The sequence below is a fragment of the Coffea arabica genome, chromosome 11e (assembly GCF_036785885.1).
Source record: "Coffea arabica cultivar ET-39 chromosome 11e, Coffea Arabica ET-39 HiFi, whole genome shotgun sequence".
Classification (NCBI taxonomy): domain Eukaryota; kingdom Viridiplantae; phylum Streptophyta; class Magnoliopsida; order Gentianales; family Rubiaceae; genus Coffea; species Coffea arabica.
In genome coordinates, this window is record NC_092331.1 from 34,300,023 (window position 1) to 34,319,162 (window position 19,140).

General features: G+C 42.5%; 36 non-coding genes across 36 annotated transcripts; all 36 read left to right on the top strand.

The window, feature by feature from the left end:
- The first annotated feature begins 168 nt into the window (after positions 1 to 168).
- On the top strand, positions 169 to 287 carry LOC140023693 (5S ribosomal RNA). Its single transcript, XR_011827661.1, has one exon. It is a non-coding gene; the product is annotated as a 5S ribosomal RNA (ribosomal RNA).
- Positions 288 to 703: 416 nt separating this feature from the next.
- On the top strand, positions 704 to 822 carry LOC140023003 (5S ribosomal RNA). The gene has a single exon (XR_011826977.1). It is a non-coding gene; the product is annotated as a 5S ribosomal RNA (ribosomal RNA).
- Positions 823 to 1,238: 416 nt separating this feature from the next.
- LOC140023004 (5S ribosomal RNA) lies at positions 1,239 to 1,357 on the top strand. Its single transcript, XR_011826978.1, has one exon. It is a non-coding gene; the product is annotated as a 5S ribosomal RNA (ribosomal RNA).
- A 417-nt stretch (positions 1,358 to 1,774) lies between these two features.
- LOC140023005 (5S ribosomal RNA) lies at positions 1,775 to 1,893 on the top strand. The gene has a single exon (XR_011826979.1). It is a non-coding gene; the product is annotated as a 5S ribosomal RNA (ribosomal RNA).
- A 416-nt stretch (positions 1,894 to 2,309) lies between these two features.
- Positions 2,310 to 2,428, top strand: LOC140023694 (5S ribosomal RNA). The gene has a single exon (XR_011827662.1). It is a non-coding gene; the product is annotated as a 5S ribosomal RNA (ribosomal RNA).
- Positions 2,429 to 2,844: 416 nt separating this feature from the next.
- LOC140023695 (5S ribosomal RNA) lies at positions 2,845 to 2,963 on the top strand. The gene has a single exon (XR_011827663.1). It is a non-coding gene; the product is annotated as a 5S ribosomal RNA (ribosomal RNA).
- A 416-nt stretch (positions 2,964 to 3,379) lies between these two features.
- LOC140023006 (5S ribosomal RNA) lies at positions 3,380 to 3,498 on the top strand. The gene has a single exon (XR_011826980.1). It is a non-coding gene; the product is annotated as a 5S ribosomal RNA (ribosomal RNA).
- Positions 3,499 to 3,914: 416 nt separating this feature from the next.
- On the top strand, positions 3,915 to 4,033 carry LOC140023007 (5S ribosomal RNA). Its single transcript, XR_011826981.1, has one exon. It is a non-coding gene; the product is annotated as a 5S ribosomal RNA (ribosomal RNA).
- Positions 4,034 to 4,449: 416 nt separating this feature from the next.
- On the top strand, positions 4,450 to 4,568 carry LOC140023008 (5S ribosomal RNA). The gene has a single exon (XR_011826982.1). It is a non-coding gene; the product is annotated as a 5S ribosomal RNA (ribosomal RNA).
- A 416-nt stretch (positions 4,569 to 4,984) lies between these two features.
- LOC140023009 (5S ribosomal RNA) lies at positions 4,985 to 5,103 on the top strand. The gene has a single exon (XR_011826983.1). It is a non-coding gene; the product is annotated as a 5S ribosomal RNA (ribosomal RNA).
- A 417-nt stretch (positions 5,104 to 5,520) lies between these two features.
- Positions 5,521 to 5,639, top strand: LOC140023010 (5S ribosomal RNA). Its single transcript, XR_011826984.1, has one exon. It is a non-coding gene; the product is annotated as a 5S ribosomal RNA (ribosomal RNA).
- A 416-nt stretch (positions 5,640 to 6,055) lies between these two features.
- LOC140023696 (5S ribosomal RNA) lies at positions 6,056 to 6,174 on the top strand. Its single transcript, XR_011827664.1, has one exon. It is a non-coding gene; the product is annotated as a 5S ribosomal RNA (ribosomal RNA).
- A 416-nt stretch (positions 6,175 to 6,590) lies between these two features.
- LOC140023011 (5S ribosomal RNA) lies at positions 6,591 to 6,709 on the top strand. The gene has a single exon (XR_011826985.1). It is a non-coding gene; the product is annotated as a 5S ribosomal RNA (ribosomal RNA).
- Positions 6,710 to 7,126: 417 nt separating this feature from the next.
- Positions 7,127 to 7,245, top strand: LOC140023013 (5S ribosomal RNA). The gene has a single exon (XR_011826987.1). It is a non-coding gene; the product is annotated as a 5S ribosomal RNA (ribosomal RNA).
- Positions 7,246 to 7,660: 415 nt separating this feature from the next.
- Positions 7,661 to 7,779, top strand: LOC140023697 (5S ribosomal RNA). The gene has a single exon (XR_011827665.1). It is a non-coding gene; the product is annotated as a 5S ribosomal RNA (ribosomal RNA).
- A 416-nt stretch (positions 7,780 to 8,195) lies between these two features.
- Positions 8,196 to 8,314, top strand: LOC140023014 (5S ribosomal RNA). The gene has a single exon (XR_011826988.1). It is a non-coding gene; the product is annotated as a 5S ribosomal RNA (ribosomal RNA).
- A 417-nt stretch (positions 8,315 to 8,731) lies between these two features.
- Positions 8,732 to 8,850, top strand: LOC140023015 (5S ribosomal RNA). The gene has a single exon (XR_011826989.1). It is a non-coding gene; the product is annotated as a 5S ribosomal RNA (ribosomal RNA).
- Positions 8,851 to 9,266: 416 nt separating this feature from the next.
- LOC140024087 (5S ribosomal RNA) lies at positions 9,267 to 9,385 on the top strand. Its single transcript, XR_011828059.1, has one exon. It is a non-coding gene; the product is annotated as a 5S ribosomal RNA (ribosomal RNA).
- Positions 9,386 to 9,801: 416 nt separating this feature from the next.
- On the top strand, positions 9,802 to 9,920 carry LOC140023698 (5S ribosomal RNA). The gene has a single exon (XR_011827666.1). It is a non-coding gene; the product is annotated as a 5S ribosomal RNA (ribosomal RNA).
- A 416-nt stretch (positions 9,921 to 10,336) lies between these two features.
- Positions 10,337 to 10,455, top strand: LOC140023016 (5S ribosomal RNA). The gene has a single exon (XR_011826990.1). It is a non-coding gene; the product is annotated as a 5S ribosomal RNA (ribosomal RNA).
- Positions 10,456 to 10,871: 416 nt separating this feature from the next.
- On the top strand, positions 10,872 to 10,990 carry LOC140023017 (5S ribosomal RNA). The gene has a single exon (XR_011826991.1). It is a non-coding gene; the product is annotated as a 5S ribosomal RNA (ribosomal RNA).
- A 417-nt stretch (positions 10,991 to 11,407) lies between these two features.
- On the top strand, positions 11,408 to 11,526 carry LOC140023018 (5S ribosomal RNA). The gene has a single exon (XR_011826992.1). It is a non-coding gene; the product is annotated as a 5S ribosomal RNA (ribosomal RNA).
- Positions 11,527 to 11,942: 416 nt separating this feature from the next.
- Positions 11,943 to 12,061, top strand: LOC140023019 (5S ribosomal RNA). Its single transcript, XR_011826993.1, has one exon. It is a non-coding gene; the product is annotated as a 5S ribosomal RNA (ribosomal RNA).
- A 416-nt stretch (positions 12,062 to 12,477) lies between these two features.
- Positions 12,478 to 12,596, top strand: LOC140023020 (5S ribosomal RNA). The gene has a single exon (XR_011826994.1). It is a non-coding gene; the product is annotated as a 5S ribosomal RNA (ribosomal RNA).
- Positions 12,597 to 13,012: 416 nt separating this feature from the next.
- On the top strand, positions 13,013 to 13,131 carry LOC140023021 (5S ribosomal RNA). Its single transcript, XR_011826995.1, has one exon. It is a non-coding gene; the product is annotated as a 5S ribosomal RNA (ribosomal RNA).
- Positions 13,132 to 13,548: 417 nt separating this feature from the next.
- Positions 13,549 to 13,667, top strand: LOC140023023 (5S ribosomal RNA). The gene has a single exon (XR_011826996.1). It is a non-coding gene; the product is annotated as a 5S ribosomal RNA (ribosomal RNA).
- A 416-nt stretch (positions 13,668 to 14,083) lies between these two features.
- On the top strand, positions 14,084 to 14,202 carry LOC140024088 (5S ribosomal RNA). The gene has a single exon (XR_011828060.1). It is a non-coding gene; the product is annotated as a 5S ribosomal RNA (ribosomal RNA).
- A 416-nt stretch (positions 14,203 to 14,618) lies between these two features.
- Positions 14,619 to 14,737, top strand: LOC140023699 (5S ribosomal RNA). Its single transcript, XR_011827667.1, has one exon. It is a non-coding gene; the product is annotated as a 5S ribosomal RNA (ribosomal RNA).
- Positions 14,738 to 15,153: 416 nt separating this feature from the next.
- Positions 15,154 to 15,272, top strand: LOC140023025 (5S ribosomal RNA). Its single transcript, XR_011826998.1, has one exon. It is a non-coding gene; the product is annotated as a 5S ribosomal RNA (ribosomal RNA).
- A 416-nt stretch (positions 15,273 to 15,688) lies between these two features.
- On the top strand, positions 15,689 to 15,807 carry LOC140023026 (5S ribosomal RNA). Its single transcript, XR_011826999.1, has one exon. It is a non-coding gene; the product is annotated as a 5S ribosomal RNA (ribosomal RNA).
- A 417-nt stretch (positions 15,808 to 16,224) lies between these two features.
- Positions 16,225 to 16,343, top strand: LOC140023027 (5S ribosomal RNA). The gene has a single exon (XR_011827000.1). It is a non-coding gene; the product is annotated as a 5S ribosomal RNA (ribosomal RNA).
- A 416-nt stretch (positions 16,344 to 16,759) lies between these two features.
- On the top strand, positions 16,760 to 16,878 carry LOC140023028 (5S ribosomal RNA). The gene has a single exon (XR_011827001.1). It is a non-coding gene; the product is annotated as a 5S ribosomal RNA (ribosomal RNA).
- A 416-nt stretch (positions 16,879 to 17,294) lies between these two features.
- On the top strand, positions 17,295 to 17,413 carry LOC140023701 (5S ribosomal RNA). Its single transcript, XR_011827669.1, has one exon. It is a non-coding gene; the product is annotated as a 5S ribosomal RNA (ribosomal RNA).
- A 416-nt stretch (positions 17,414 to 17,829) lies between these two features.
- On the top strand, positions 17,830 to 17,948 carry LOC140023029 (5S ribosomal RNA). Its single transcript, XR_011827002.1, has one exon. It is a non-coding gene; the product is annotated as a 5S ribosomal RNA (ribosomal RNA).
- A 416-nt stretch (positions 17,949 to 18,364) lies between these two features.
- On the top strand, positions 18,365 to 18,483 carry LOC140023030 (5S ribosomal RNA). The gene has a single exon (XR_011827003.1). It is a non-coding gene; the product is annotated as a 5S ribosomal RNA (ribosomal RNA).
- Positions 18,484 to 18,900: 417 nt separating this feature from the next.
- LOC140023031 (5S ribosomal RNA) lies at positions 18,901 to 19,019 on the top strand. Its single transcript, XR_011827004.1, has one exon. It is a non-coding gene; the product is annotated as a 5S ribosomal RNA (ribosomal RNA).
- Positions 19,020 to 19,140: the final 121 nt, after the last annotated feature.

Genomic DNA, 19,140 nt, shown 5'->3' on the forward strand with positions numbered 1-19,140 from the left:
GAAAAAAACAGGGGGCAAATCAATAACAAAAAAAAATGTGAAAGCAAATAAATAAAAGGATAATAGGAAAATGCTTGAATTGACGCTTAAAATGAATTTCGGTCTAGAAAAGCCACACTGCTTCGCAGGACGGGGTAGTTTAAAAGAATAAAGCGAAAGGAATATGGCGGGTGCGATCATACCAGCACTAATGCACCGGATCCCATCAGAACTTCGAAATTAAGCGTGTTTGGGCGAGAGTAGTACTTGGATTGGTGACCCCCTGGGAAGTCCTCGTGTTGCATCCCTCGCTTTTTTGTTTCGAAATCCAAATTTCCTATTCGTTCTTTATCCTGTAGTAATTTAGCTCCGTCGGAACGATTGCTTAATATTTTGCTTCTTGTCGAAGCGTGAAGGAGGATCTGAAGGCGCGAGACAAATCAGGAACGGTACGGCTCGATCAAAGCCCGGATAGTCGCTCAAATTTGTCGGCGCAAATGTATCAGCGCAAGCGTGAAGGATTGATTTCATGATAATTTAGAGTTGCGGGATGATGGAAAAAAACAGGGGGCAAATCAATAACAAAAAAAAATATGAAAGCAAATAAATAAAAGGATAATAGGAAAATGCTTGAATTGACGCTTAAAATGAATTTCGGTCTAGAAAAGCCACACTGCTTCGCAGGACGGGGTAGTTTAAAAGAATAAAGCGAAAGGAATATGGCGGGTGCGATCATACCAGCACTAATGCACCGGATCCCATCAGAACTTCGAAATTAAGCGTGTTTGGGCGAGAGTAGTACTTGGATTGGTGACCCCCTGGGAAGTCCTCGTGTTGCACCCCTCTCTTTTTTGTTTCGAAATCCAAATTTCCTATTCGTTCTTTATCCTGTAGTAATTTAGCTCCGTCGGAACGATTGCTTAATATTTTGCTTCTTGTCGAAGCGTGAAGGAGGATCTGAAGGCGCGAGACAAATCAGGAACGGTACGGCTCGATCAAAGCCCGGATCGTCGCTCAAATTTGTCGGCGCAAATGTATCAGCGCAAGCGTGAAGGATTGATTTCATGATAATTTAGAGTTGCGGGATGATGGAAAAAAACAGGGGGCAAATCAATAACAAAAAAAAATATGAAAGCAAATAAAAAAAAGGATAACAGGAAAATGCTTGAATTGACGCTTAAAATGAATTTCGGTCTGGAAAAGCTACACTGCTTCGCAGGACGGGGTAGTTTAAAAGAATAAAGCGAAAGGAATATGGCGGGTGCGATCATACCAGCACTAATGCACCGGATCCCATCAGAACTTCGAAATTAAGCGTGTTTGGGCGAGAGTAGTACTTGGATTGGTGACCCCCTGGGAAGTCCTCGTGTTGCACCCCTCTCTTTTTTGTTTCGAAATCCAAATTTCCTATTCGTTCTTTATCCTGTAGTAATTTAGCTCCGTCGGAACGATTGCTTAATATTTTGCTTCTTGTCGAAGCGTGAAGGAGGATCTGAAGGCGCGAGACAAATCAGGAACGGTACGGCTCGATCAAAGCCCGGATCGTCGCTCAAATTTGTCGGCGCAAATGTATCAGCGCAAGCGTGAAGGATTGATTTCATGATAATTTAGAGTTGCGGGATGATGGAAAAAAACAGGGGGCAAATCAATAACAAAAAAAAAATATGATAGCAAATAAATAAAAGGATAACAGGAAAATGCTTGAATTGACGCTTAAAATGAATTTCGGTCTAGAAAAGCTACACTGCTTCGCAGGACGGGGTAGTTTAAAAGAATAAAATGAAAGGAATATGGCGGGTGCGATCATACCAGCACTAATGCACCGGATCCCATCAGAACTTCGAAATTAAGCGTGTTTGGGCGAGAGTAGTACTTGGATTGGTGACCCCCTGGGAAGTCCTCGTGTTGCACCCCTCTCTTTTTTGTTTCGAAATCCAAATTTCCTATTCGTTCTTTATCCTGTAGTAATTTAGCTCCGTCGGAACGATTGCTTAATATTTTGCTTCTTGTCGAAGCGTGAAGGAGGATCTGAAGGCGCGAGACAAATCAGGAACGGTACGGCTCGATCAAAGCCCGGATCGTCGCTCAAATTTGTCGGCGCAAATGTATCAGCGCAAGCGTGAAGGATTGATTTCATGATAATTTAGAGTTGCGGGATGATGGAAAAATACAGGGGGCAAATCAATAACAAAAAAAAATATGAAAGCAAATAAATAAAAGGATAATAGGAAAATGCTTGAATTGACGCTTAAAATGAATTTCGGTCTAGAAAAGCCACACTGCTTCGCAGGACGGGGTAGTTTAAAAGAATAAAGCGAAAGGAATATGGCGGGTGCGATCATACCAGCACTAATGCACCGGATCCCATCAGAACTTCGAAATTAAGCGTGTTTGGGCGAGAGTAGTACTTGGATTGGTGACCCCCTGGGAAGTCCTCGTGTTGCATCCCTCGCTTTTTTGTTTCGAAATCCAAATTTCCTATTCGTTCTTTATCCTGTAGTAATTTAGCTCCGTCGGAACGATTGCTTAATATTTTGCTTCTTGTCGAAGCGTGAAGGAGGATCTGAAGGCGCGAGACAAATCAGGAACGGTACGGCTCGATCAAAGCCCGGATAGTCGCTCAAATTTGTCGGCGCAAATGTATCAGCGCAAGCGTGAAGGATTGATTTCATGATAATTTAGAGTTGCGGGATGATGGAAAAAAACAGGGGGCAAATCAATAACAAAAAAAAATATGAAAGCAAATAAATAAAAGGATAATAGGAAAATGCTTGAATTGACGCTTAAAATGAATTTCGGTCTAGAAAAGCCACACTGCTTCGCAGGACGGGGTAGTTTAAAAGAATAAAGCGAAAGGAATATGGCGGGTGCGATCATACCAGCACTAATGCACCGGATCCCATCAGAACTTCGAAATTAAGCGTGTTTGGGCGAGAGTAGTACTTGGATTGGTGACCCCCTGGGAAGTCCTCGTGTTGCATCCCTCTCTTTTTTGTTTCGAAATCCAAATTTCCTATTCGTTCTTTATCCTGTAGTAATTTAGCTCCGTCGGAACGATTGCTTAATATTTTGCTTCTTGTCGAAGCGTGAAGGAGGATCTGAAGGCGCGAGACAAATCAGGAACGGTACGGCTCGATCAAAGCCCGGATCGTCGCTCAAATTTGTCGGCGCAAATGTATCAGCGCAAGCGTGAAGGATTGATTTCATGATAATTTAGAGTTGCGGGATGATGGAAAAAAATAGAGTGCAAATCAATAACAAAAAAAAATATGAAAGCAAATAAATAAAAGGATAATAGGAAAATGCTTGAATTGACGCTTAAAATGAATTTCGGTCTAGAAAAGCCACACTGCTTCGCAGGACGGGGTAGTTTAAAAGAATAAAGCGAAAGGAATATGGCGGGTGCGATCATACCAGCACTAATGCACCGGATCCCATCAGAACTTCGAAATTAAGCGTGTTTGGGCGAGAGTAGTACTTGGATTGGTGACCCCCTGGGAAGTCCTCGTGTTGCACCCCTCTCTTTTTTGTTTCGAAATCCAAATTTCCTATTCGTTCTTTATCCTGTAGTAATTTAGCTCCGTCGGAACGATTGCTTAATATTTTGCTTCTTGTCGAAGCGTGAAGGAGGATCTGAAGGCGCGAGACAAATCAGGAACGGTACGGCTCGATCAAAGCCCGGATCGTCGCTCAAATTTATCGGCGCAAATGTATCAGCGCAAGCGTGAAGGATTGATTTCATGATAATTTAGAGTTGCGGGATGATGGAAAAAAACAGGGGGCAAATCAATAACAAAAAAAAATATGAAAGCAAATAAATAAAAGGATAAAAGGAAAATGCTTGAATTGACGCTTAAAATGAATTTCGGTCTGGAAAAGCTACACTGCTTCGCAGGACGGGGTAGTTTAAAAGAATAAAGCGAAAGGAATATGGCGGGTGCGATCATACCAGCACTAATGCACCGGATCCCATCAGAACTTCGAAATTAAGCGTGTTTGGGCGAGAGTAGTACTTGGATTGGTGACCCCCTGGGAAGTCCTCGTGTTGCACCCCTCTCTTTTTTGTTTCGAAATCCAAATTTCCTATTCGTTCTTTATCCTGTAGTAATTTAGCTCCGTCGGAACGATTGCTTAATATTTTGCTTCTTGTCGAAGCGTGAAGGAGGATCTGAAGGCGCGAGACAAATCAGGAACGGTACGGCTCGATCAAAGCCCGGATAGTCGCTCAAATTTGTCGGCGCAAATGTATCAGCGCAAGCGTGAAGGATTGATTTCATGATAATTTAGAGTTGCGGGATGATGGAAAAAAACAGGGGGCAAATCAATAACAAAAAAAAATATGAAAGCAAATAAATAAAAGGATAATAGGAAAATGCTTGAATTGACGCTTAAAATGAATTTCGGTCTAGAAAAGCCACACTGCTTCGCAGGACGGGGTAGTTTAAAAGAATAAAGCGAAAGGAATATGGCGGGTGCGATCATACCAGCACTAATGCACCGGATCCCATCAGAACTTCGAAATTAAGCGTGTTTGGGCGAGAGTAGTACTTGGATTGGTGACCCCCTGGGAAGTCCTCGTGTTGCACCCCTCTCTTTTTTGTTTCGAAATCCAAATTTCCTATTCGTTCTTTATCCTGTAGTAATTTAGCTCCGTCGGAACGATTGCTTAATATTTTGCTTCTTGTCGAAGCGTGAAGGAGGATCTGAAGGCGCGAGACAAATCAGGAACGGTACGGCTCGATCAAAGCCCGGATCGTCGCTCAAATTTGTCGGCGCAAATGTATCAGCGCAAGCGTGAAGGATTGATTTCATGATAATTTAGAGTTGCGGGATGATGGAAAAAAACAGGGGGCAAATCAATAACAAAAAAAAATATGAAAGCAAATAAAAAAAAGGATAATAGGAAAATGCTTGAATTGACGCTTAAAATGAATTTCGGTCTGGAAAAGCTACACTGCTTCGCAGGACGGGGTAGTTTAAAAGAATAAAGCGAAAGGAATATGGCGGGTGCGATCATACCAGCACTAATGCACCGGATCCCATCAGAACTTCGAAATTAAGCGTGTTTGGGCGAGAGTAGTACTTGGATTGGTGACCCCCTGGGAAGTCCTCGTGTTGCACCCCTCTCTTTTTTGTTTCGAAATCCAAATTTCCTATTCGTTCTTTATCCTGTAGTAATTTAGCTCCGTCGGAACGATTGCTTAATATTTTGCTTCTTGTCGAAGCGTGAAGGAGGATCTGAAGGCGCGAGACAAATCAGGAACGGTACGGCTCGATCAAAGCCCGGATCGTCGCTCAAATTTGTCGGCGCAAATGTATCAGCGCAAGCGTGAAGGATTGATTTCATGATAATTTAGAGTTGCGGGATGATGGAAAAAAACAGGGGGCAAATCAATAACAAAAAAAAAATATGATAGCAAATAAATAAAAGGATAACAGGAAAATGCTTGAATTGACGCTTAAAATGAATTTCGGTCTAGAAAAGCTACACTGCTTCGCAGGACGGGGTAGTTTAAAAGAATAAAATGAAAGGAATATGGCGGGTGCGATCATACCAGCACTAATGCACCGGATCCCATCAGAACTTCGAAATTAAGCGTGTTTGGGCGAGAGTAGTACTTGGATTGGTGACCCCCTGGGAAGTCCTCGTGTTGCACCCCTCTCTTTTTTGTTTCGAAATCCAAATTTCCTATTCGTTCTTTATCCTGTAGTAATTTAGCTCCGTCGGAACGATTGCTTAATATTTTGCTTCTTGTCGAAGCGTGAAGGAGGATCTGAAGGCGCGAGACAAATCAGGAACGGTACGGCTCGATCAAAGCCCGGATCGTCGCTCAAATTTGTCGGCGCAAATGTATCAGCGCAAGCGTGAAGGATTGATTTCATGATAATTTAGAGTTGCGGGATGATGGAAAAAAACAGGGGGCAAATCAATAACAAAAAAAAATATGAAAGCAAATAAATAAAAGGATAATAGGAAAATGCTTGAATTGACGCTTAAAATGAATTTCGGTCTAGAAAAGCCACACTGCTTCGCAGGACGGGGTAGTTTAAAAGAATAAAGCGAAAGGAATATGGCGGGTGCGATCATACCAGCACTAATGCACCGGATCCCATCAGAACTTCGAAATTAAGCGTGTTTGGGCGAGAGTAGTACTTGGATTGGTGACCCCCTGGGAAGTCCTCGTGTTGCATCCCTCGCTTTTTTGTTTTGAAATCCAAATTTCCTATTCGTTCTTTATCCTGTAGTAATTTAGCTCCGTCGGAACGATTGCTTAATATTTTGCTTCTTGTCGAAGCGTGAAGGAGGATCTGAAGGCGCGAGACAAATCAGGAACGGTACGGCTCGATCAAAGCCCGGATAGTCGCTCAAATTTGTCGGCGCAAATGTATCAGCGCAAGCGTGAAGGATTGATTTCATGATAATTTAGAGTTGCGGGATGATGGAAAAAAACAGGGGGCAAATCAATAACAAAAAAAAATATGAAAGCAAATAAATAAAAGGATAATAGGAAAATGCTTGAATTGACGCTTAAAATGAATTTCGGTCTAGAAAAGCCACACTGCTTCGCAGGACGGGGTAGTTTAAAAGAATAAAGCGAAAGGAATATGGCGGGTGCGATCATACCAGCACTAATGCACCGGATCCCATCAGAACTTCGAAATTAAGCGTGTTTGGGCGAGAGTAGTACTTGGATTGGTGACCCCCTGGGAAGTCCTCGTGTTGCACCCCTCTCTTTTTTGTTTCGAAATCCAAATTTCCTATTCGTTCTTTATCCTGTAGTAATTTAGCTCCGTCGGAACGATTGCTTAATATTTTGCTTCTTGTCGAAGCGTGAAGGAGGATCTGAAGGCGCGAGACAAATCAGGAACGGTACGGCTCGATCAAAGCCCGGATCGTCGCTCAAATTTGTCGGCGCAAATGTATCAGCGCAAGCGTGAAGGATTGATTTCATGATAATTTAGAGTTGCGGGATGATGGAAAAAAACAGGGGGCAAATCAATAACAAAAAAAAAATATGATAGCAAATAAATAAAAGGATAACAGGAAAATGCTTGAATTGACGCTTAAAATGAATTTCGGTCTAGAAAAGCTACACTGCTTCGCAGGACGGGGTAGTTTAAAAGAATAAAATGAAAGGAATATGGCGGGTGCGATCATACCAGCACTAATGCACCGGATCCCATCAGAACTTCGAAATTAAGCGTGTTTGGGCGAGAGTAGTACTTGGATTGGTGACCCCCTGGGAAGTCCTCGTGTTGCACCCCTCTCTTTTTTGTTTCGAAATCCAAATTTCCTATTCGTTCTTTATCCTGTAGTAATTTAGCTCCGTCGGAACGATTGCTTAATATTTTGCTTCTTGTCGAAGCGTGAAGGAGGATCTGAAGGCGCGAGACAAATCAGGAACGGTACGGCTCGATCAAAGCCCGGATCGTCGCTCAAATTTGTCGGCGCAAATGTATCAGCGCAAGCGTGAAGGATTGATTTCATGATAATTTAGAGTTGCGGGATGATGGAAAAAAACAGGGGGCAAATCAATAACAAAAAAAATATGAAAGCAAATAAATAAAAGGATAATAGGAAAATGCTTGAATTGACGCTTAAAATGAATTTCGGTCTAGAAAAGCCACACTGCTTCGCAGGACGGGGTAGTTTAAAAGAATAAAGCGAAAGGAATATGGCGGGTGCGATCATACCAGCACTAATGCACCGGATCCCATCAGAACTTCGAAATTAAGCGTGTTTGGGCGAGAGTAGTACTTGGATTGGTGACCCCCTGGGAAGTCCTCGTGTTGCATCCCTCGCTTTTTTGTTTTGAAATCCAAATTTCCTATTCGTTCTTTATCCTGTAGTAATTTAGCTCCGTCGGAACGATTGCTTAATATTTTGCTTCTTGTCGAAGCGTGAAGGAGGATCTGAAGGCGCGAGACAAATCAGGAACGGTACGGCTCGATCAAAGCCCGGATAGTCGCTCAAATTTGTCGGCGCAAATGTATCAGCGCAAGCGTGAAGGATTGATTTCATGATAATTTAGAGTTGCGGGATGATGGAAAAAAACAGGGGGCAAATCAATAACAAAAAAAAATATGAAAGCAAATAAATAAAAGGATAATAGGAAAATGCTTGAATTGACGCTTAAAATGAATTTCGGTCTAGAAAAGCCACACTGCTTCGCAGGACGGGGTAGTTTAAAAGAATAAAGCGAAAGGAATATGGCGGGTGCGATCATACCAGCACTAATGCACCGGATCCCATCAGAACTTCGAAATTAAGCGTGTTTGGGCGAGAGTAGTACTTGGATTGGTGACCCCCTGGGAAGTCCTCGTGTTGCACCCCTCTCTTTTTTGTTTCGAAATCCAAATTTCCTATTCGTTCTTTATCCTGTAGTAATTTAGCTCCGTCGGAACGATTGCTTAATATTTTGCTTCTTGTCGAAGCGTGAAGGAGGATCTGAAGGCGCGAGACAAATCAGGAACGGTACGGCTCGATCAAAGCCCGGATCGTCGCTCAAATTTGTCGGCGCAAATGTATCAGCGCAAGCGTGAAGGATTGATTTCATGATAATTTAGAGTTGCGGGATGATGGAAAAAAACAGGGGGCAAATCAATAACAAAAAAAAAATATGATAGCAAATAAATAAAAGGATAACAGGAAAATGCTTGAATTGACGCTTAAAATGAATTTCGGTCTAGAAAAGCTACACTGCTTCGCAGGACGGGGTAGTTTAAAAGAATAAAATGAAAGGAATATGGCGGGTGCGATCATACCAGCACTAATGCACCGGATCCCATCAGAACTTCGAAATTAAGCGTGTTTGGGCGAGAGTAGTACTTGGATTGGTGACCCCCTGGGAAGTCCTCGTGTTGCACCCCTCTCTTTTTTGTTTCGAAATCCAAATTTCCTATTCGTTCTTTATCCTGTAGTAATTTAGCTCCGTCGGAACGATTGCTTAATATTTTGCTTCTTGTCGAAGCGTGAAGGAGGATCTGAAGGCGCGAGACAAATCAGGAACGGTACGGCTCGATCAAAGCCCGGATCGTCGCTCAAATTTGTCGGCGCAAATGTATCAGCGCAAGCGTGAAGGATTGATTTCATGATAATTTAGAGTTGCGGGATGATGGAAAAAAACAGGGGGCAAATCAATAACAAAAAAAAATATGAAAGCAAATAAATAAAAGGATAATAGGAAAATGCTTGAATTGACGCTTAAAATGAATTTCGGTCTAGAAAAGCCACACTGCTTCGCAGGACGGGGTAGTTTAAAAGAATAAAGCGAAAGGAATATGGCGGGTGCGATCATACCAGTACTAATGCACCGGATCCCATCAGAACTTCGAAATTAAGCGTGTTTGGGCGAGAGTAGTACTTGGATTGGTGACCCCCTGGGAAGTCCTCGTGTTGCATCCCTCGCTTTTTTGTTTTGAAATCCAAATTTCCTATTCGTTCTTTATCCTGTAGTAATTTAGCTCCGTCGGAACGATTGCTTAATATTTTGCTTCTTGTCGAAGCGTGAAGGAGGATCTGAAGGCGCGAGACAAATCAGGAACGGTACGGCTCGATCAAAGCCCGGATAGTCGCTCAAATTTGTCGGCGCAAATGTATCAGCGCAAGCGTGAAGGATTGATTTCATGATAATTTAGAGTTGCGGGATGATGGAAAAAAACAGGGGGCAAATCAATAACAAAAAAAAATATGAAAGCAAATAAATAAAAGGATAATAGGAAAATGCTTGAATTGACGCTTAAAATGAATTTCGGTCTAGAAAAGCCACACTGCTTCGCAGGACGGGGTAGTTTAAAAGAATAAAGCGAAAGGAATATGGCGGGTGCGATCATACCAGCACTAATGCACCGGATCCCATCAGAACTTCGAAATTAAGCGTGTTTGGGCGAGAGTAGTACTTGGATTGGTGACCCCCTGGGAAGTCCTCGTGTTGCATCCCTCTCTTTTTTGTTTCGAAATCCAAATTTCCTATTCGTTCTTTATCCTGTAGTAATTTAGCTCCGTCGGAACGATTGCTTAATATTTTGCTTCTTGTCGAAGCGTGAAGGAGGATCTGAAGGCGCGAGACAAATCAGGAACGGTACGGCTCGATCAAAGCCCGGATCGTCGCTCAAATTTGTCGGCGCAAATGTATCAGCGCAAGCGTGAAGGATTGATTTCATGATAATTTAGAGTTGCGGGATGATGGAAAAAAATAGGGTGCAAATCAATAACAAAAAAAAATATGAAAGCAAATAAATAAAAGGATAATAGGAAAATGCTTGAATTGACGCTTAAAATGAATTTCGGTCTAGAAAAGCCACACTGCTTCGCAGGACGGGGTAGTTTAAAAGAATAAAGCGAAAGGAATATGGCGGGTGCGATCATACCAGCACTAATGCACCGGATCCCATCAGAACTTCGAAATTAAGCGTGTTTGGGCGAGAGTAGTACTTGGATTGGTGACCCCCTGGGAAGTCCTCGTGTTGCACCCCTCTCTTTTTTGTTTCGAAATCCAAATTTCCTATTCGTTCTTTATCCTGTAGTAATTTAGCTCCGTCGGAACGATTGCTTAATATTTTGCTTCTTGTCGAAGCGTGAAGGAGGATCTGAAGGCGCGAGACAAATCAGGAACGGTACGGCTCGATCAAAGCCCGGATCGTCGCTCAAATTTATCGGCGCAAATGTATCAGCGCAAGCGTGAAGGATTGATTTCATGATAATTTAGAGTTGCGGGATGATGGAAAAAAACAGGGGGCAAATCAATAACAAAAAAAAATATGAAAGCAAATAAATAAAAGGATAAAAGGAAAATGCTTGAATTGACGCTTAAAATGAATTTCGGTCTGGAAAAGCTACACTGCTTCGCAGGACGGGGTAGTTTAAAAGAATAAAGCGAAAGGAATATGGCGGGTGCGATCATACCAGCACTAATGCACCGGATCCCATCAGAACTTCGAAATTAAGCGTGTTTGGGCGAGAGTAGTACTTGGATTGGTGACCCCCTGGGAAGTCCTCGTGTTGCACCCCTCTCTTTTTTGTTTCGAAATCCAAATTTCCTATTCGTTCTTTATCCTGTAGTAATTTAGCTCCGTCGGAACGATTGCTTAATATTTTGCTTCTTGTCGAAGCGTGAAGGAGGATCTGAAGGCGCGAGACAAATCAGGAACGGTACGGCTCGATCAAAGCCCGGATCGTCGCTCAAATTTGTCGGCGCAAATGTATCAGCGCAAGCGTGAAGGATTGATTTCATGATAATTTAGAGTTGCGGGATGATGGAAAAAAATAGGGGGCAAATCAATAACAAAAAAAAAATATGATAGCAAATAAATAAAAGGATAACAGGAAAATGCTTGAATTGACGCTTAAAATGAATTTCGGTCTAGAAAAGCTACACTGCTTCGCAGGACGGGGTAGTTTAAAAGAATAAAGTGAAAGGAATATGGCGGGTGCGATCATACCAGCACTAATGCACCGGATCCCATCAGAACTTCGAAATTAAGCGTGTTTGGGCGAGAGTAGTACTTGGATTGGTGACCCCCTGGGAAGTCCTCGTGTTGCACCCCTCTCTTTTTTGTTTCGAAATCCAAATTTCCTATTCGTTCTTTATCCTGTAGTAATTTAGCTCCGTCGGAACGATTGCTTAATATTTTGCTTCTTGTCGAAGCGTGAAGGAGGATCTGAAGGCGCGAGACAAATCAGGAACGGTACGGCTCGATCAAAGCCCGGATCGTCGCTCAAATTTATCGGCGCAAATGTATCAGCGCAAGCGTGAAGGATTGATTTCATGATAATTTAGAGTTGCGGGATGATGGAAAAAAACAGGGGGCAAATCAATAACAAAAAAAAATATGAAAGCAAATAAATAAAAGGATAATAGGAAAATGCTTGAATTGACGCTTAAAATGAATTTCGGTCTAGAAAAGCTACACTGCTTCGCAGGACGGGGTAGTTTAAAAGAATAAAGCGAAAGGAATATGGCGGGTGCGATCATACCAGCACTAATGCACCGGATCCCATCAGAACTTCGAAATTAAGCGTGTTTGGGCGAGAGTAGTACTTGGATTGGTGACCCCCTGGGAAGTCCTCGTGTTGCACCCCTCTCTTTTTTGTTTCGAAATCCAAATTTCCTATTCGTTCTTTATCCTGTAGTAATTTAGCTCCGTCGGAACGATTGCTTAATATTTTGCTTCTTGTCGAAGCGTGAAGGAGGATCTGAAGGCGCGAGGCAAATCAGGAACGGTACGGCTCGATCAAAGCCCGGATCGTCGCTCAAATTTGTCGGCACAAATGTATCAGCGCAAGCGTGAAGGATTGATTTCATGATAATTTAGAGTTGCGGGATGATGGAAAAAAACAGGGGGCAAATCAATAACAAAAAAAAATGTGAAAGCAAATAAATAAAAGGATAATAGGAAAATGCTTGAATTGACGCTTAAAATGAATTTCGGTCTAGAAAAGCCACACTGCTTCGCAGGACGGGGTAGTTTAAAAGAATAAAGCGAAAGGAATATGGCGGGTGCGATCATACCAGCACTAATGCACCGGATCCCATCAGAACTTCGAAATTAAGCGTGTTTGGGCGAGAGTAGTACTTGGATTGGTGACCCCCTGGGAAGTCCTCGTGTTGCACCCCTCTCTTTTTTGTTTCGAAATCCAAATTTCCTATTCGTTCTTTATCCTGTAGTAATTTAGCTCCGTCGGAACGATTGCTTAATATTTTGCTTCTTGTCGAAGCGTGAAGGAGGATCTGAAGGCGCGAGACAAATCAGGAACGGTACGGCTCGATCAAAGCCCGGATAGTCGCTCAAATTTGTCGGCGCAAATGTATCAGCGCAAGCGTGAAGGATTGATTTCATGATAATTTAGAGTTGCGGGATGATGGAAAAAAACAGGGGGCAAATCAATAACAAAAAAAAATATGAAAGCAAATAAATAAAAGGATAATAGGAAAATGCTTGAATTGACGCTTAAAATGAATTTCGGTCTAGAAAAGCCACACTGCTTCGCAGGACGGGGTAGTTTAAAAGAATAAAGCGAAAGGAATATGGCGGGTGCGATCATACCAGCACTAATGCACCGGATCCCATCAGAACTTCGAAATTAAGCGTGTTTGGGCGAGAGTAGTACTTGGATTGGTGACCCCCTGGGAAGTCCTCGTGTTGCACCCCTCTCTTTTTTGTTTCGAAATCCAAATTTCCTATTCGTTCTTTATCCTGTAGTAATTTAGCTCCGTCGGAACGATTGCTTAATATTTTGCTTCTTGTCGAAGCGTGAAGGAGGATCTGAAGGCGCGAGACAAATCAGGAACGGTACGGCTCGATCAAAGCCCGGATCGTCGCTCAAATTTGTCGGCGCAAATGTATCAGCGCAAGCGTGAAGGATTGATTTCATGATAATTTAGAGTTGCGGGATGATGGAAAAAAACAGGGGGCAAATCAATAACAAAAAAAAAATATGATAGCAAATAAATAAAAGGATAACAGGAAAATGCTTGAATTGACGCTTAAAATGAATTTCGGTCTAGAAAAGCTACACTGCTTCGCAGGACGGGGTAGTTTAAAAGAATAAAATGAAAGGAATATGGCGGGTGCGATCATACCAGCACTAATGCACCGGATCCCATCAGAACTTCGAAATTAAGCGTGTTTGGGCGAGAGTAGTACTTGGATTGGTGACCCCCTGGGAAGTCCTCGTGTTGCACCCCTCTCTTTTTTGTTTCGAAATCCAAATTTCCTATTCGTTCTTTATCCTGTAGTAATTTAGCTCCGTCGGAACGATTGCTTAATATTTTGCTTCTTGTCGAAGCGTGAAGGAGGATCTGAAGGCGCGAGACAAATCAGGAACGGTACGGCTCGATCAAAGCCCGGATCGTCGCTCAAATTTGTCGGCGCAAATGTATCAGCGCAAGCGTGAAGGATTGATTTCATGATAATTTAGAGTTGCGGGATGATGGAAAAAAACAGGGGGCAAATCAATAACAAAAAAAAATATGAAAGCAAATAAATAAAAGGATAATAGGAAAATGCTTGAATTGACGCTTAAAATGAATTTCGGTCTAGAAAAGCCACACTGCTTCGCAGGACGGGGTAGTTTAAAAGAATAAAGCGAAAGGAATATGGCGGGTGCGATCATACCAGTACTAATGCACCGGATCCCATCAGAACTTCGAAATTAAGCGTGTTTGGGCGAGAGTAGTACTTGGATTGGTGACCCCCTGGGAAGTCCTCGTGTTGCATCCCTCGCTTTTTTGTTTTGAAATCCAAATTTCCTATTCGTTCTTTATCCTGTAGTAATTTAGCTCCGTCGGAACGATTGCTTAATATTTTGCTTCTTGTCGAAGCGTGAAGGAGGATCTGAAGGCGCGAGACAAATCAGGAACGGTACGGCTCGATCAAAGCCCGGATAGTCGCTCAAATTTGTCGGCGCAAATGTATCAGCGCAAGCGTGAAGGATTGATTTCATGATAATTTAGAGTTGCGGGATGATGGAAAAAAACAGGGGGCAAATCAATAACAAAAAAAAATATGAAAGCAAATAAATAAAAGGATAATAGGAAAATGCTTGAATTGACGCTTAAAATGAATTTCGGTCTAGAAAAGCCACACTGCTTCGCAGGACGGGGTAGTTTAAAAGAATAAATCGAAAGGAATATGGCGGGTGCGATCATACCAGCACTAATGCACCGGATCCCATCAGAACTTCGAAATTAAGCGTGTTTGGGCGAGAGTAGTACTTGGATTGGTGACCCCCTGGGAAGTCCTCGTGTTGCATCCCTCTCTTTTTTGTTTCGAAATCCAAATTTCCTATTCGTTCTTTATCCTGTAGTAATTTAGCTCCGTCGGAACGATTGCTTAATATTTTGCTTCTTGTCGAAGCGTGAAGGAGGATCTGAAGGCGCGAGACAAATCAGGAACGGTACGGCTCGATCAAAGCCCGGATCGTCGCTCAAATTTGTCGGCGCAAATGTATCAGCGCAAGCGTGAAGGATTGATTTCATGATAATTTAGAGTTGCGGGATGATGGAAAAAAATAGGGTGCAAATCAATAACAAAAAAAAATATGAAAGCAAATAAATAAAAGGATAATAGGAAAATGCTTGAATTGACGCTTAAAATGAATTTCGGTCTAGAAAAGCCACACTGCTTCGCAGGACGGGGTAGTTTAAAAGAATAAAGCGAAAGGAATATGACGGGTGCGATCATACCAGCACTAATGCACCGGATCCCATCAGAACTTCGAAATTAAGCGTGTTTGGGCGAGAGTAGTACTTGGATTGGTGACCCCCTGGGAAGTCCTCGTGTTGCACCCCTCTCTTTTTTGTTTCGAAATCCAAATTTCCTATTCGTTCTTTATCCTGTAGTAATTTAGCTCCGTCGGAACGATTGCTTAATATTTTGCTTCTTGTCGAAGCGTGAAGGAGGATCTGAAGGCGCGAGACAAATCAGGAACGGTACGGCTCGATCAAAGCCCGGATCGTCGCTCAAATTTATCGGCGCAAATGTATCAGCGCAAGCGTGAAGGATTGATTTCATGATAATTTAGAGTTGCGGGATGATGGAAAAAAACAGGGGGCAAATCAATAACAAAAAAAAATATGAAAGCAAATAAATAAAAGGATAAAAGGAAAATGCTTGAATTGACGCTTAAAATGAATTTCGGTCTGGAAAAGCTACACTGCTTCGCAGGACGGGGTAGTTTAAAAGAATAAAGCGAAAGGAATATGGCGGGTGCGATCATACCAGCACTAATGCACCGGATCCCATCAGAACTTCGAAATTAAGCGTGTTTGGGCGAGAGTAGTACTTGGATTGGTGACCCCCTGGGAAGTCCTCGTGTTGCACCCCTCTCTTTTTTGTTTCGAAATCCAAATTTCCTATTCGTTCTTTATCCTGTAGTAATTTAGCTCCGTCGGAACGATTGCTTAATATTTTGCTTCTTGTCGAAGCGTGAAGGAGGATCTGAAGGCGCGAGACAAATCAGGAACGGTACGGCTCGATCAAAGCCCGGATCGTCGCTCAAATTTGTCGGCGCAAATGTATCAGCGCAAGCGTGAAGGATTGATTTCATGATAATTTAGAGTTGCGGGATGATGGAAAAAAATAGGGGGCAAATCAATAACAAAAAAAAAATATGATAGCAAATAAATAAAAGGATAACAGGAAAATGCTTGAATTGACGCTTAAAATGAATTTCGGTCTAGAAAAGCTACACTGCTTCGCAGGACGGGGTAGTTTAAAAGAATAAAGTGAAAGGAATATGGCGGGTGCGATCATACCAGCACTAATGCACCGGATCCCATCAGAACTTCGAAATTAAGCGTGTTTGGGCGAGAGTAGTACTTGGATTGGTGACCCCCTGGGAAGTCCTCGTGTTGCACCCCTCTCTTTTTTGTTTCGAAATCCAAATTTCCTATTCGTTCTTTATCCTGTAGTAATTTAGCTCCGTCGGAACGATTGCTTAATATTTTGCTTCTTGTCGAAGCGTGAAGGAGGATCTGAAGGCGCGAGACAAATCAAGAACGGTACGGCTCGATCAAAGCCCGGATCGTCGCTCAAATTTATCGGCGCAAATGTATCAGCGCAAGCGTGAAGGATTGATTTCATGATAATTTAGAGTTGCGGGATGATGGAAAAAAACAGGGGGCAAATCAATAACAAAAAAAAATATGAAAGCAAATAAATAAAAGGATAATAGGAAAATGCTTGAATTGACGCTTAAAATGAATTTCGGTCTAGAAAAGCTACACTGCTTCGCAGGACGGGGTAGTTTAAAAGAATAAAGCGAAAGGAATATGGCGGGTGCGATCATACCAGCACTAATGCACCGGATCCCATCAGAACTTCGAAATTAAGCGTGTTTGGGCGAGAGTAGTACTTGGATTGGTGACCCCCTGGGAAGTCCTCGTGTTGCACCCCTCTCTTTTTTGTTTCGAAATCCAAATTTCCTATTCGTTCTTTATCCTGTAGTAATTTAGCTCCGTCGGAACGATTGCTTAATATTTTGCTTCTTGTCGAAGCGTGAAGGAGGATCTGAAGGCGCGAGGCAAATCAGGAACGGTACGGCTCGATCAAAGCCCGGATCGTCGCTCAAATTTGTCGGCACAAATGTATCAGCGCAAGCGTGAAGGATTGATTTCATGATAATTTAGAGTTGCGGGATGATGGAAAAAAACAGGGGGCAAATCAATAACAAAAAAAAATGTGAAAGCAAATAAATAAAAGGATAATAGGAAAATGCTTGAATTGACGCTTAAAATGAATTTCGGTCTAGAAAAGCCACACTGCTTCGCAGGACGGGGTAGTTTAAAAGAATAAAGCGAAAGGAATATGGCGGGTGCGATCATACCAGCACTAATGCACCGGATCCCATCAGAACTTCGAAATTAAGCGTGTTTGGGCGAGAGTAGTACTTGGATTGGTGACCCCCTGGGAAGTCCTCGTGTTGCATCCCTCGCTTTTTTGTTTCGAAATCCAAATTTCCTATTCGTTCTTTATCCTTTAGTAATTTAGCTCCGTCGGAACGATTGCTTAATATTTTGCTTCTTGTCGAAGCGTGAAGGAGGATCTGAAGGCGCGAGACAAATCAGGAACGGTACGGCTCGATCAAAGCCCGGATAGTCGCTCAAATTTGTCGGCGCAAATGTATCAGCGCAAGCGTGAAGGATTGATTTCATGATAATTTAGAGTTGCGGGATGATGGAAAAAAACAGGGGGCAAATCAATAACAAAAAAAAATATGAAAGCAAATAAATAAAAGGATAATAGGAAAATGCTTGAATTGACGCTTAAAATGAATTTCGGTCTAGAAAAGCCACACTGCTTCGCAGGACGGGGTAGTTTAAAAGAATAAAGCGAAAGGAATATGGCGGGTGCGATCATACCAGCACTAATGCACCGGATCCCATCAGAACTTCGAAATTAAGCGTGTTTGGGCGAGAGTAGTACTTGGATTGGTGACCCCCTGGGAAGTCCTCGTGTTGCACCCCTCTCTTTTTTGTTTCGAAATCCAAATTTCCTATTCGTTCTTTATCCTGTAGTAATTTAGCTCCGTCGGAACGATTGCTTAATATTTTGCTTCTTGTCGAAGCGTGAAGGAGGATCTGAAGGCGCGAGACAAATCAAGAACGGTACGGCTCGATCAAAGCCCGGATCGTCGCTCAAATTTGTCGGCGCAAATGTATCAGCGCAAGCGTGAAGGATTGATTTCATGATAATTTAGAGTTGCGGGATGATGGAAAAAAACAGGGGGCAAATCAATAACAAAAAAAAATATGAAAGCAAATAAAAAAAAGGATAATAGGAAAATGCTTGAATTGACGCTTAAAATGAATTTCGGTCTGGAAAAGCTACACTGCTTCGCAGGACGGGGTAGTTTAAAAGAATAAAGCGAAAGGAATATGGCGGGTGCGATCATACCAGCACTAATGCACCGGATCCCATCAGAACTTCGAAATTAAGCGTGTTTGGGCGAGAGTAGTACTTGGATTGGTGACCCCCTGGGAAGTCCTCGTGTTGCACCCCTCTCTTTTTTGTTTCGAAATCCAAATTTCCTATTCGTTCTTTATCCTGTAGTAATTTAGCTCCGTCGGAACGATTGCTTAATATTTTGCTTCTTGTCGAAGCGTGAAGGAGGATCTGAAGGCGCGAGACAAATCAGGAACGGTACGGCTCGATCAAAGCCCGGATCGTCGCTCAAATTTGTCGGCGCAAATGTATCAGCGCAAGCGTGAAGGATTGATTTCATGATAATTTAGAGTTGCGGGATGATGGAAAAAAACAGGGGGCAAATCAATAACAAAAAAAAAATATGATAGCAAATAAATAAAAGGATAACAGGAAAATGCTTGAATTGACGCTTAAAATGAATTTCGGTCTAGAAAAGCTACACTGCTTCGCAGGACGGGGTAGTTTAAAAGAATAAAATGAAAGGAATATGGCGGGTGCGATCATACCAGCACTAATGCACCGGATCCCATCAGAACTTCGAAATTAAGCGTGTTTGGGCGAGAGTAGTACTTGGATTGGTGACCCCCTGGGAAGTCCTCGTGTTGCACCCCTCTCTTTTTTGTTTCGAAATCCAAATTTCCTATTCGTTCTTTATCCTGTAGTAATTTAGCTCCGTCGGAACGATTGCTTAATATTTTGCTTCTTGTCGAAGCGTGAAGGAGGATCTGAAGG